Genomic DNA, 14,782 nt, shown 5'->3' with positions numbered 1-14,782 from the left:
AAAATCTTTACCAAACAACATTATGTTGAACAACAAGCAACTGAGGGGGGAAAAAGGTCTTTCTTATTCTCATAAAGGAGTAAAAAAGGACTAAAAGAAATTTAAAAAAAGAACTGTTTATGGTTTACTAGTGAAAGAGGTATTTATAGATCTTTTATAATATCATGTAATTAAAATCATAAAAGGTAAGACACTTAGAAAAGTTTAGAGATGATAACGAATTTAAAAATTACCCTTCCTCTTCTTATTGTTCTTTTTTTTTTTTTTACTTTAAACAAAGGAAAAAAATTGATACTGAGGAATCACACTGGTGATTATTGGTGAGCTGGGACCAGAACTCAGGTCTCTTGCCTCTGAGTCTATTCTGTTATAGCTTATAGTAGGAATATCAGTGCAAGCTCTCCTTAGCATTTAGAAGTTGATCTTCCTACCAGATTCTGATGCCAAATTATGTAAGGACTTAGAATCGGGAAAGGAAGCTCAGTTGGAAAATATTCCTAAATAAAAAATGAACTGGGACTTAAAAAGCAAGCTTTCCATAAAGAGCGTAATTCTAATAGGAAACAAAAAATGCCTAAAAATAAACTATGGAATAAGAAGACTTTGTCGTTACTAATTTAGAGCCCTTAACAACAAAGATATAGACATTAAATAAATACATCGTTTATATTCTGCTTTTGATTAAGTCACAGGAAGAACTATGAATGAAGGTGTATGGATAGAGTTGAGGCTGCTTTGTGTTTAATTTGATACTGCCCCTTTAATATAAAGAATGTAAAAATATCAAAACTTACTATAATTATCTTAATACTAATAATGGAATCGCCGTCTCTGTTTGGTGAGACTACAAATTCAATTAATTCTAATGCTGGTTCCAATAAGCTCTTTATGAGTCTAAAGGGATTATTAACACAGCAAAGTTTGAAAGATTGAATCACAATAACAATTTCTTGCAAGATTTTTGAAGCTTTGAGCAGGTTTGCTTTCATGAAAATCATCATCTATTAACCAACTGCAGTAGAAGGAGCAAACCAGAAAGAGAGGGAGCAAAAGCATAAGGGATAAAAGGTAGGGAGTGGAATTGGCATGCCTCATTCTTATTCGTCTGCCAAGTGAAAGTCAATGTCAATGTCATTTTTTTTTTCCAGGCTGACCCTAAAAGGATAAGTTCTGTTTAGAATCCATTTTATAAGACCAGGATATTCAACAAGACTGAAAAAGGCTGAGGCCTCTTTTGGGCCCCTGTATTCAACTGTAGATATAATGACTCAGTCAGTCTGTACATCTAGGCGCCAAGATTGGGCAAGTGTGAACTGGCACACACAGTGGTTGTGCTGGTGCTGGTGGCAGCAGTGAAGGATCATTCCATAATCTGGCACACACACACACACAAATGAAAATAATTATATGAGAAGCAGCTTCAAAAAAGTAGTAGCAAAGTCTCTACTGGTTTATCAAATTTAGGTCAAAATATTACAAGTATCATAGGCAGAATACTCCCACTTAGGAATGAATATAGTCTTTAAGCAAAGGATGGCTAGAAGCAAGTCTCATCCTTGGTCTGAGTCTTTTCACTTAAAAAAAAAAGTATTCTAGGTTTTCATGCCTGAATTGAATTATTCGCCGCTTCTATTTCACAAGACTCTATAGGGGTCAACATTTTTCGAGTGTCATATTACATGTTATAAGGGTTGTGCTATCCTTGCTATAAAAATACCTTCTGCTACTCATATTGTCGCATTTTCTTCTCTTTGATATTCTGGATGTATATATTACATCCCTGTTGCTGTGATATGTTTCTTTTTGCACAAATCTGAGCTATTTCTTTAACCACCTGGTCCCAAGGACAGGTCTCATGCATGCCTTCTCCCTGGCTGAATGATCATGTAGAAACATAGTAACTAACCAAGTGTCTCTTTTCTGGATGTGTTAACTCCACAGGCGCCACCACCAATACTGCCAGTTTGCTGCATGCCAATTAGCCTAGGCTCAGAGCCAGGTGCTGCCTATGACATCTTTTGCCATAGATGTGACCTCTTGTCTGCTCTGCTGGTGTCCTCTGACAAGTCTGTTCTGATCTGTAGATGCCTGAGGGCTGCTCGCTCAGCCTGCTGGAAAGGGCTGGTCATTTCCTTTCCCAGTTAGAACAGGATGGCAAAGCCTGCAGGCAAAGAGCTATTGGAATGAGACCATTTCTTAAACACAATCAAGCCCTTTCTTTATGGTCTTTTCTTGTTTCTCTGCTTCCCCAAGACTCCTTTTTCATATCTATTTGGGATAAAAGTGGTGCCTTAGGCACTCTGAAGAGCATCTGAAGGAAAGGCTGGGGGCTTTTGAAAATCCTATTGCTCCACCCTCCACTTCGGGGAGAACTCCTGGCTTTCACAAACCTCACTGATGTCACTGTATTTCTATTCCATTAAGTCTGGTTTTCTTTCTGGAGTGAGGTGGTCAAGGAGCTGGGTGAGTTGATTCATGGAGCAGAGAAGCATTTTCTTATATTGTCCTTATTTTGAGTTATAAGGAGAGGAACGGTGTTTAAAAATACCACTTATATCTCCAGTAACATAGAAATGTTACATTCTGTTCAGTTCGACTATGGATGAGAAGAAAAAATAGAAGCGGGGAAGTAAGAAAACAGACTTTGTGGGTCTTGAGCAGGACAGTTAGATCGGCTTGGTCTCCAGGCAGTTGGGCTCCCCTTGGCTTTCCCTTAGCATGCTTAGAGTCCATCACTGCATTTCATTTTTGGCCTTGGGAATCAGAAGACCCAGAGGGATGATTTCTTACGTTGCCAGGTGAGTCCCCCAGTTTTCATCAGGAGACAGATGTAGGAGCACTTTTGGCATCTCCCGCTTATTGTTACTTTCAGGATCCTGGAAAGAGAAGAGGGGAGGAATAAGAAATCAGAAGGGTGAACAAGGCAAACAAACAAAAACTCACACAACAGTTTAGTGGTTAGCAGAGGGAAAGGGGAGAGGGAGGAGGTAGAAGAGGGTAAAGGGGGTCAAATATATGGTGACAGAAGGAGATGTGACTTTGGGTGGTGAGCACACATTGCAGCATACAGATGGTATGTTATAGAATTATACACTTGAAATCTATATAATTTTATTAACTGATGTCACTCCAATAAATTTAATTTAAAAAAATAAATGCAAAAATAATCAAAAGGGGAAGTGAAGCCACTCTGGGCATTCCTAGAGTGTGCCCTCCCACAGAAGGTTGTCCCATGCACAATGTCATCAGGAGGTGATCTTCTCAAGACTCTGAATTTGATAGGCCCTGGAGCTGAAAAGATCCCAGGATCATGATTGTTGGGAGAACTGTGGACATTGAAAATGTCTGGTGGACATTTAATATTATGTGAGCAATAATATTATGTGAGCAATAAAGTCAAGACGTGGAGCATTGAAGCAAAAACTGTTCAGATAATTCCTGAAACCCACTCTCAAGAAAATGGTTTCTGAGAATGAATGGCTGCCCAGTGCCTTTTCACCTGGTCTCAAGTTGGGACATTCCCAGTGAGCCAAGAAAATAAATAACCTTTAGGTTATTTGGAGTAGAAGAGAAGTTGTCCACTTGGTCTCAGCCTGACTTAGTGATTCTGGTGTCTAGTGGGGCAGGATAGAATCTGGGAGAGAGAGAGAACGCTGAAGGAAGGGATGCCAAGAAGATGTTTTTGGCGATGGAGCAGCTGGCATTCTGCTCTCATTGAGATTGGCTGGCCCAGGAGGATCCTAATTACTGCACAACTGCTGCCTCCATAATCACTGTGACAGGAGCAGTGTGGGCTGGAAGGAGATGTGAGATGGAGCTGGTTGATGCTGAAGAGGATATTGGAATTGCTGGTTTTTTTTCCCCCCTGTCTTCAATAAGGAGGCTGTTGCCAGCTGCCTAAGATTGAACCAGCTGCCACCAAGAAAAGGGCCAACCCTTCCTTCCTCATTTCCAGGGGGTGCACCAGCCCCCGCCTGCAGGTCTCTTTCTGTGCCCTCTGGCCAGAGGAAGTGGGTGAGGGGTTCAGAGAGAGAGATGGGAGCGGGGAGAGAGAGAGGAGAGAGAGGAGAGAGAGAGAGAGAGAGAGAGAGAGAGAGAGAGAGAGAGAGAGAGAGAGAGAGAAAGCGTGTGCACGCGCATGCGAGTGAGCTGGGCTGGGAAATGACCCTAGATTAAAAAAACAGTGAAACAAGAGACTTCTATTGAATTATCTCCGAATCAAAGAACTATGAAATTTATCATTTGGGGATATTGGTTAGATGATCTCTTCGATTTAAGTAACCAAGAAAAATAAAACAATTTCCCCCTTCCTCAGCCCTTACGCTTCATCTGATTTTTTCCCCCTTTGAATAAATTCCCAGGTTTAGGAATGAACAGTCTTTTGGATGATAACACACAGTACCCTTGAGGTCAACTTTCCAATGAGGTGTGAGATTAGCTGGAGGCTTCAGTAGGTTTGCAGGGAAATCCAGAAATAATCCAGGGGTGCTAGACCCAGGGTGAGGAGGGCAGGCAGTGATGAAAAAAGATGTATGCCCTGCTTAGATTTGCCCATTTGTTGCCTGGCTCTCAGGAAAATACCAAGACTGGCCATTTATAGGGACTTCTGATAAAGTGCTGGCATCCTCTGCAAGTCATATTTTGTAGGGTTTTCTGGATTCTGATACTAAGGAAACTTCTGGAAGAAGAAAAAGCATAATGGATTTGTTGGCTGATTTTGTTCCCTTGGAAGACAGGTGACTGGTTACAACATAACACTAAGTCCTGGAAAGCCCACTTGCCATGTGGATGCTTAGAGTGGACTCACTGGGAGAGAAATCATATAGAGTCCCAGAATATAATGGCTTTTTATTCCATTAAAGGAATAAAATGTTGTGGGTTTTTTTTTTTTTTGGTATTTTTTTTAATTCTCCTTCATTCAGGACAGCATTAATTTTATTAGCTTCTGGCTCTAATGCATTACACAATCATAACATTCCCTATTATGTTGTACCTTTGGGTTCCCATCTATGAAACCAGTCACTCTCATACAGTTTTTTTTAGGATTTCTCTATAGATTGCAGTTCTTTTTCAGTTGCTTCACAAGATAGTAGGGCAATATTGAGAGTGGTTAAGTAGGGAGGCTTAGATGTTTGCATCCTAGTTCATTGTATAAAGAGCCACTACAAAATAAACCTGGTTTTTGGAGCACAAACTTTCGTTTCCTAGGCCCTTTCGTTTTTTCCCTTTAAATCTTTTTGGCTTGATTTATGAGTCTAAATGTGATTCTAACAACCATTCCCCTCAAAAAACATCTCTCACACATTGTTGCGAGAGGTTACAATTTCGCCATGAACATTTTGCTGAGACTATTTGGAAGAAAATATGGCTGGAGTCTCTTTTCCACAGTTCTGGGAGTGTTGTTGTAGGCCCTAGTCTTTGACGTTGCCAGTAGCCATAAAAAAGAATTTGGGATTTTGACAGGGAGGTGAAGTTGGGATTTGGAAAAGGATGGACTATCGTTTTTCAGATACTGTCACCACCATAACATTTCCCATATGTTCCAGCTTGAAAAGGCACAGAGTCATTAGAATGGTGCTCAGCTATACAGAATGGGCATGGTTTAACTGGAACAGGTCAAGCTGTGAAACCATTAGTTTTTCTCTTCGATGATAATCCAAACAGAACATCTCAGAAAGGCAGGAACACAATGGGTGTTGGCATTTTAATGAGTATAGTTTTGTAAACAATTAGAATCGTGAATTCGAGAGGCGAAGATTAATTAGTAGAGCAAAAGACACACACACACACACACATATATAGCTTCCATGCATCATGGATCAGTTTACTATATGTTCTCACATGCAATCATTTATGACACTTTGAGGAGACACAATGGAGGCCATACATCCTGGACAGTCTGCTGTTGACATACACCATTTGCAAGTATGCTAGCTTCCTTCCTCTGGGTCTTAGAATTTGTCCGTTCCCACACTTGCCCTGTGTGGTTTCAGTACTGCATAGCACACATGGGGTTGAAGGTAGAGCTGGATGTTTCCCTGTTTTCCAGCTTTGCATACAGGCTGCTTCTGGGCTGTCTTAGTTCTCTATAATTTTAAAACTCTGTTTTCCATCTGAGCTACATAAGTTACATACAATGTTATGTGATTCCTGCAAAAGAATAAAATCAAACTCGGATCTAACACCATACACAAATACTATCTCAAAATGAATCAAAGACCTAAATGTAAAATCTAAAACTAAAAATCTTAGAAGAAAATATAGAGCAAAAGCTTTACAACATTGGATTTGGCAGTGATTTTTTAGATATAACGTCAAAGGCACAGTATAAAAGGAAACAATATAAAAAATAGACAAATTTGTCTAGAAATGTAAAACTTTTGTGCATCAAAAGACAATGTCATCGAAGTAAAAAGGCAACCCATAGAATGGAAGAAAATATTTGCAAATCATGTATCTGATAAGGGATTAACATCCAGAATATATAGAGAACTCCTAAAACAACAACCAGCCAAACAACTGAATTAAAAATGGGCAGACATTTCTCCAAGATGTACAAATGGTTAATAAGCACATGAAAAGATGCTCAACATCACTAATTATTATGGAAATACAAAATCAAAACTACATTGATGGCCACTGGGATGGCTACTAACAACAACAAAAAAGTAACAAATGCTGACTAGGAGATGGTGAAATTGAAACCCTTGAGTGATGTTGTTGGGAATGTAAAATGGTACAGCTGCTGTGGAAAACAGTATGATGATTCCTCCAAAAAATTAAAAATAAGCTTACCACATGACCTAGCAATTCCACTTCTGGGTATATACCATTGAAAATTGAAAGTGAGATCTCAAAGAGATATTTGTACACCCATATTAATAGCAGCAGTATTCTTTTTTTTTTTTTCCTGCAGTGGGTGCTATTCTTTTTTTATTAAATTAATTGGGGTGACATTGGTTAATAAAATTATATAGGTTTCCAGGATACAATTCAATAATATGTCATATGTATATTGCATTGTGTATTCACTATCCAAAGTTAAATTTCTTTCTGTCAGCATATATTTGACCACTTTTATTGTTATCTACCTGCCCTGCTTCCCTCTGATAACCACTAAGCTGTTGTCCATGTCCATGAGTCTCTGTTTGTTTTTCTCATTTGTCAGCAGCTGTATTCATGGTAAGCAACCCAGAGTCCATTGACAGATAAAATAAGCAAAATATGGCATAGACAATAGAATGTTATTCAGCCTTAAAAAGGAAGAAAATTCTGATGTATACTACAATGTAGATGAAACTTGAGGACATTATGCTACGTGAAATGCTAGTCACTAAAAGAGAAATACTGTATGATTCAATTTATATAAGGTATTTATGATAGTTAAAATCATAGAGGCAACAATAGAATGGTCATTGCCAAGAATTGGGGACAAGGAGGGAAAAATAGGAAGTTATTGTTTGATGAGTATAGAGTTTCAGTTTTATAAGATGTTAAGAGTTATGGAGATGGATAGTGGTGATAGTTGCACAACATTATGAATGCCTTTAATAACACTGACATGTACACTTAAAAATGGTTAAGATGGTAAATTTTATGTTATGCATATTTTACCACAATAAAAAATTGGAAAAAAAGTTATGTGATTTTTGCCCTCTGTACTCTACTTGGCTTTGTACATACATTTTAAATGTGTATACACATTTTTTATCACATTTTTATCAGTTGTTTTAATATGGTATTAACTTAGTGTTTATAAAAATCTAAGTGCTGAAAAATAGGTTAAAGTTATGTAAATTAGTGTATATATAAGTGCATTAAAATATAGGCATTATAAATTTTACAAATGGAAAAATATTCAATATATAATTTTAAGTATCAAGATCAGAACATAAAACTAGGTACTGTGATGATCTCATATCTGTAAAAATATACAGAGAAATTTATACATAATATAACAAAATGTAAACAGCGGTTATCTGTTGATAGTGAGCTTGCAGGTAATTTTTCTTTTCTGTAAAACACTTTCCTCAACAAACATGCTATTTACATAATTATAAAAATAGTTATATAATGAAAAATAGTCATAAAATTAATATTTTATATTTAGATAATGCTGGATGTGTGTCTCTTTTACACCCAGTCAAAGGGTTGACCAAATATACCTGAATAAAATTTGAGAATCAGGCTCCTGATCAGGAATACACCACTAGTATGAAATAATTTCTAAAGATAAATAAGATATGTCTTAACAGTATTTTGACTTCTGGTGCCTTTTGCAGGCACATAATCTGCCATGAATTGGAGGCTTGCCAGCTGGGGTAATACAGCTTAACAAATGAGGTTTATAAGCCTTTCTTCAGTTCATATTGGTAGCATTTTCTTACGGAGATGTAAATACCACAGCTGGTGAAGTGGCAACATTAATTAGCAGTGGGAAGTATGTTGGGGGATAAGAAGGAAGTTACTAGAACTGTCACGGGCTATGATTGCAGGTAAACAGCAGGTGGAAAGGCAGGCAATGTCTTTCCTCCATCCTTTGAGATGGTAAATAATATTAGTTGGATCATGTGTGTAAAGGAGAAAAAATTTTGCTTTAAGAGCTGACCACATGATTTCTTTTATGAGAAGGTTTTATTGTTTGGCTTGATATCTGGGTTGACCATTTTGGTTGGGGAAAAAGATCCCTCATGGCCCAGATGGTAAAAGTGAGAAAAGTCTTAGCTGAATGACTCTGAATGAGAAGTGAATAGGACATTTAGAGTATAGGAGCAAGTGAAGTAGACAGGAGAGGGAAGAAGCAGGATGGTGGTGTGTGTATGTGTGTGTGTGTGTGTGTGTGTGTGTGTGTGTGTGTGTGTGTGTGTACTGTTAGTCATGGAGAGAGTCTTAATAGAAAGTAAGAAAAATTTTGCAGTGGTGATGGAGTGATAGTGGTGGATGATAGCCACAGAAATTTTCAGAAGAGGTACAGAATTTTCTCTTCTGCTGATCTGTGCTACACTATAAAATACCATCCCAACCTCCTTAGCCAACATTACCTTGAATTTTGAGTAAAGAGTCTACTACATACTATGGTCATGTGCTAGTAGTGTTTTTGGAAAATCAAGAAGAAAGGGCTATATTCCATGAATGGATTGACATAAAGAGTAAAGACGGGAATGATCACAAGAAGAGAATTGTAACCAAAGATGTCAGGGTAAAATATAAGTCTCCCAAGAATCCCTAGAAATATTGAGAGGCATATTTGGCTACCCATTGCAGTTAGAATGAAATTTGTGATCAGAATCTCAAAGGCAGTGTCACCCCAGTTGATGTTATGGTTGCACTTTTATGGAGGCAGATATTTAATAGTCAATACTTCAGATTTATTGATTAATTAATTTTTGGTTAATCAAATGCCCGGCCCTAGAAAAAGCTCTATCTAAAGTTTGGATTTTTATCAGTTCACAGGTTTAGTCTTTCTCTGCTTATTCTAAGCAATACAATTTGTAGCTGAGATTTACAGTTGTTGATAATCTGTTTTCCTGCCAATATTTAAAAAATATAGGCCTGGGAAGAAAATAACCATGAAGACATTTAATCGGATACAAAAATAGGGTTTATTTCTCACTACCAGGTCATGTTTTCCAAAAAGTCTTCAGAGAGTTTAAGCTGATTAATATTTGTTATGTCAAAACCACATAATCACAATTCAGCCCATTAGTATGCCCACGGTTTTACAGCACAGGACAGAGCAATCAATTTATCACTAAAATTTTATTTGTTTATTGCTCAAATAAATAAAAGAGCAGAATTGGAAATTATGTCTATGCTGTTGGTAGTGATTTTTTGGGTTCTTATTTTCCCTTAGTAATCGAAGTGTTGGATTTAGGATATTTCTACTTATGAGAGCCAAATCCCTGAGTATTATAATGGAGTGTGTCCTGACTATCAGCTATTAATCAAGGTATATAAAAGTGAAGGTGAGAGATCTCATTTTGACAGTTAAGTTTCTTATTCATAAGTTTTTGAGGGCCTTCTTTTTTTAGATGCCTTTTTCCTGTTCCACTCTGTTTTTTATTAGATGATCTCATTTTATTGGAACCAATAAGGAAAAATGAGTACACAGGGATTATCTGTGCTTAAAAATGCACATTTATGGAAGTGTAACTTCAGGTTGAAGTATTATTAGACAAACTAAATATGGCACATTAAAAAAGCAGTAGAAAGTAGGAAATTTGGCTTTTACTTTACATTTTATTTCTCACAAGCTCTGGGATGTTGGGCAAGTCACTTAGATTTTCAACTCCTCATTATCTAATCTGGATGGGAATAGTAATATATGTCCTACCTAAAGATATAGGATTGAAATACATGATTACCTGCCTGCCCTAGCTATATAGCACTTTCCTTTTATAGCCTCTTACACTATTTTTCTTCATAGCAATTATCCCCACCTAATATTTTACTATAAGTGCTTATTTTCTGTTAATCCAAATAGAAAGTAATCTCCATGAAAACAGGGTTCTCTTTATATTATTGCCAGTGGTAAGGCAGTGACCTGATGCATAGCGTATGATCAATAAATATTTGTTGAAAAGATGATTGCTAGCTGTTGGACCCAGGTTTATAAAACAGAATCTGATGCAGTATGGTGGTTAAGCTCTGTTGTAAAGATGCTATGCTTCAAATCTCAGCTCAACCACTTCCTGGCTGTGTGACCTTGGGTAAGTTAATTAGCTGCTTAGGGCTTCAGTTTTACCTTTTGTTATGGATAAAATGGGCCTGATAATGGTACCTAACTGAGTTGTCACAAGAGTTAATAGATTAGTTCATATAAAGTAATCAGCACAGGGTCTGAGTTTATTGTCAGTTGTTGCTATCCATTTCTGGATTCATAAACATGGATTCAGCTTTTCCAAGCTAGAATGAAAAAAATTAGATGATGTCACAATAAAGACTTACAATATCAAAGGTTTGGTGTTGTCTCATAACAAATGCTATTTCTAGGTAGTCCCAGCTTTGAGATTTAGTTATGTTTGCACTTTTGACGAGGGAGGAATATAAGCTAAATGAAGATTTTTTCACAAGGTGACCTTTTGTTTCTATCTTATTGTCTTAATGTATGGTTAAAGTGACAGGACAGTGGTGAGGCAAGCTGAAGTGATTGATGAATTACTCTGAAGCCATGGGTTCTGAAAAGCCTGAACAGACCACTATTGAAGCAGTAATGAAGATGGGGAAGAGGACAAAGTCAGGTGGCCCTCAGCTTGTATGAGACTTAGCAGGATAGGGCTGTGCCTTTGCTCAGACCCGAATCTGTTCCCTTGGCTTTAGATCCATGGAAACCCTGATAGTTGAAGGAGATCAAGGATTTAGAATAAGAAAGGAAGGAAGGTAACATTTACTTAGTACCCTCTATTTGTCAGGTACTATTAATAATGTAAAAAGTTATCTAGAAAGGGTAAGGGATTAAAACCTATTTGAAGAAATAATGACTGAAAACTTTCCTAACCTGGTGAAGGAAATAGACATACAAGTCCAGGAAGTACAGAGAGTCTCAAATAAGAGAAACCTAAAGAAGCCCACACCAAGACATGCCATAATTAAAATGCCAAAGTTTAAAGTCAAAGAGAGAATCTTAAGAACAGCAAGAGAAAGGCAGCTAGTTACTTACAAGGGTACTCCCATAAGAATGTCAGCTGATTTCTCAACAGAAAGTTTGTAGGCCAGAAGAGATTGGCATGAAATATTGGCATGAAAAGCAAGGACCTACGACCAAGATTACTCTACCCAGCAAAGCTACACCGTAGAATCAAAGAATAAAGAACTTTCCAGACAAGAAAAAGCTAAAGGAGCTTATTACCACCAAACCAGTATTACAAGAAATGTTAAAGGGACTTCTTTCAGAAGAAGAAAAATAAAATAAAAAATATGAGTAATAAAATGGTAATAATTGCATACCTATTAATAATTACTTTAAATGTAGGTAGATTAAATGCTGTAATGAAATAACAAAGGGTGGCTGAATGGAGAAGAAAACAAGGCTCACACATATACTGCCTGCAAGAGACCCACTGCAGACTGAAAGATGTCCACAGATTGAAAGTAAAGGGATAGAAAAGATATTTCATGCAAATGGAAGTGAATATAAGCTGAGTAGCAATACTTACTTCAGACAACATAGATTTTAAAACAAAGGCTATAACAAGAGACAAAGAAGGACATTTCATACACAATAGCCAAGATATGGAAACAGCCTAAGTGCCCATCAATAGATAATTGGATAAAGAAGTTGTGGTATATATACCTAATGGAATATTACTCAACCAAAAAAGGAATGCAACCTTACCATTTGCAACAGCATGAATAGATTTAGGGGGTAATATGCTAAGTGAAGTAAGTCAGATAGAGAAAGACAAATGCTATATTATTTCACTTACACGTGGAATCTAAAGAACAAAATAAACAAAACAGAAACAGATGCATGGATGCAGAGAGCAAACTGATGGTTGCCAGATGGAAGGGGATTAGGAAGTGGGTGGGTGAAAAGTGGTACGGGATTAAGAAATACAAATTGGCAGTTACAAAATAATCACAGGAATGTAAAGTACAGTAACAGGAACATAGTCAATAATATTGTAATAAGTATGTATGGTGCCAGGTGAGTGCTAAACTTATTGGGGCTGGGGGGTCACTTTGTAAATTATATAAATGTCTAACCACTAAGTGGTATACCTGAAACTAATGTAATATTGAATGCCAATTGTAGTTGAAGAAAATTTTTATCTTATCTAGTTTATAATAACCTTCAAAATAAGTGTTTTGCTTATTTAACAGTTAAAGACCTGAGGCTGAGGAAGGTTAAATAACTCACTTAAGGTCAATAGCAAGTAAAGAATGGTTCAGGAGTTTGATTTCAGACCCCTCTGATTCTAGAGACTGTGTACTTCAATACAGAATTCTGACCCCCAGAGACAGGGTCAGGGCTCTGATGGCTCGGTACTTGGATCTAAGAAACCCATGTGGAGCATTAGCAGCAAAAGAGGACACTGAGCCAACTGCCTTCTCAGGCGGCTCTTACATGTTTCTGTGCAGCTCAGCAACCAAAGTAGATACAGCCTAAGGTAAAAATACATAGACTAGTGGAGGAGCAGACTTTTGGGAACCAGGGAAGCCTTTTCTGCCCTGTCATAGCCCCTCATTCTCCAAGACTATGCTGATTTAGGTATTCTTTCTATACAGTCCCACAAATCACTCATGAGTGTACCTAGCTCTGTCCCTGACACATTGTTTTCTATCTGTCTTCTTCTGTGTCAGTCTTCTACTCTAGTATGTGGATCTCCTTGAGTGTAGGGAGAATAGTTTAGTCATTTTGTTCTTACTACTCAATACACTGCCTGGTGTTCATGGCTGCTAAAGGGTGGAGTGAGGGAAATGGATGGTGGTAATAGTTGAAGTTGGTCTTGAAAATATGAGCAATTCCTGCTTTATTTTCTGTTATTATGACTCTGTTTTAATATTCTTTGTTCCATGGCCTTTTCCCCTCCTGCCCACTACCCTTCTTGCCTGTAGGAAGGAATAAACTTGGCAGCAGTGGTCCCAGAAGCGAGGTCACTGTTATCTCTGCTAGAATGTGTGGGAAGAAGGTGGTGGAGGTGGTGGACCCAGGGCTATTCTGTGTCATAGTTAGTCTGCTCTAGGCATAGCCAAGAGGTTATGCAAAGATTATGAATGGTTTTGGCAGAGTTGGAAAATATCACAGAAGCTTCTGACTTGAGAAATTCAGGGTATGTAAGAGACCATATCCAGTGACTATAGGAAAGAAACAGACTTAGTATGAAGGTTATTCCTTGTGGCATTTTTTTTGGTTAAGCATCATATTTTAATTGACTGCCAGCAATTTTTATGTGTATAATGTCAACTCCTGCCCTGAAGCTTAGATTAAAGGAGGCAGTGTAGTAGAATAGTTATGAGCTTGGACTCTGGATCTGGTCTGCATTTAAACCAGTTTAGATGGTTCCACCTAGTTCTGCTTGACCTTGGTAAATTTTATGTAAACTCTATAAAATGGCAATGCTCATCTGTAAAAAGGGTTAAATGAGTTAATACATAGGACATACTTGTTATTATAATTATAATTATAATTATAATGGGATCTTCAAAACTTTACAGCAACATTGTAATGCAAATTTCAAAACTTTGCCTGTCAAACTAGATAAACTGAAGCCCACCATGCACATCAGTTTCCAGTACTAAAGAACTAACAAAACAAAACAAAACCCAAATGCCTAATAAATAACTTGTATAGTGCAATAATCATTAGACTCCCCTAGATTTAGAGTTAAAACTCCTACCACTAGAGCAAGATGATCTTGGAAAAGCCCCTAATCTCAGTTTTCTTTTCTTTAAAATGGAGGTATTGAATTAGATCAAGGATGGCAAGTAAATGTAAGCAGCCTGCTAATCCACCCTCCTGTGACCTTGGAAGGTGTAGCTAATAGATATCAGCACATTTTCCTGCTGCTCAGAATTTGTTCCAACACTGGTGTCCAGGAAGCCATTACCAGTTGACTGGTGTTAGCAAATAAAATAAAACTGATATCCTGCTATAATCAACAGGACAAGTAATAACAAATGTTGGAGAGGATGCAGAGAAAAAGGAATCCTCATACACTGCTGGTGGGACTGCAAATTGGTACAGCCACTATGGAAAACAGTATGGAGGTTCTTTAAAAACCTAAGAATTGATCTACCATATGATCCAACAATCTCTCTACTGGGTATTTACTCCAAAGTC

Source organism: Pteropus medius, unplaced genomic scaffold (genome assembly GCF_902729225.1).
Source record: "Pteropus medius unplaced genomic scaffold, Ma_sr-lr_union100, whole genome shotgun sequence".
Taxonomy (NCBI): Eukaryota; Metazoa; Chordata; class Mammalia; order Chiroptera; family Pteropodidae; genus Pteropus; species Pteropus medius.
Note: the sequence above shows the minus strand (reverse complement) of the source record.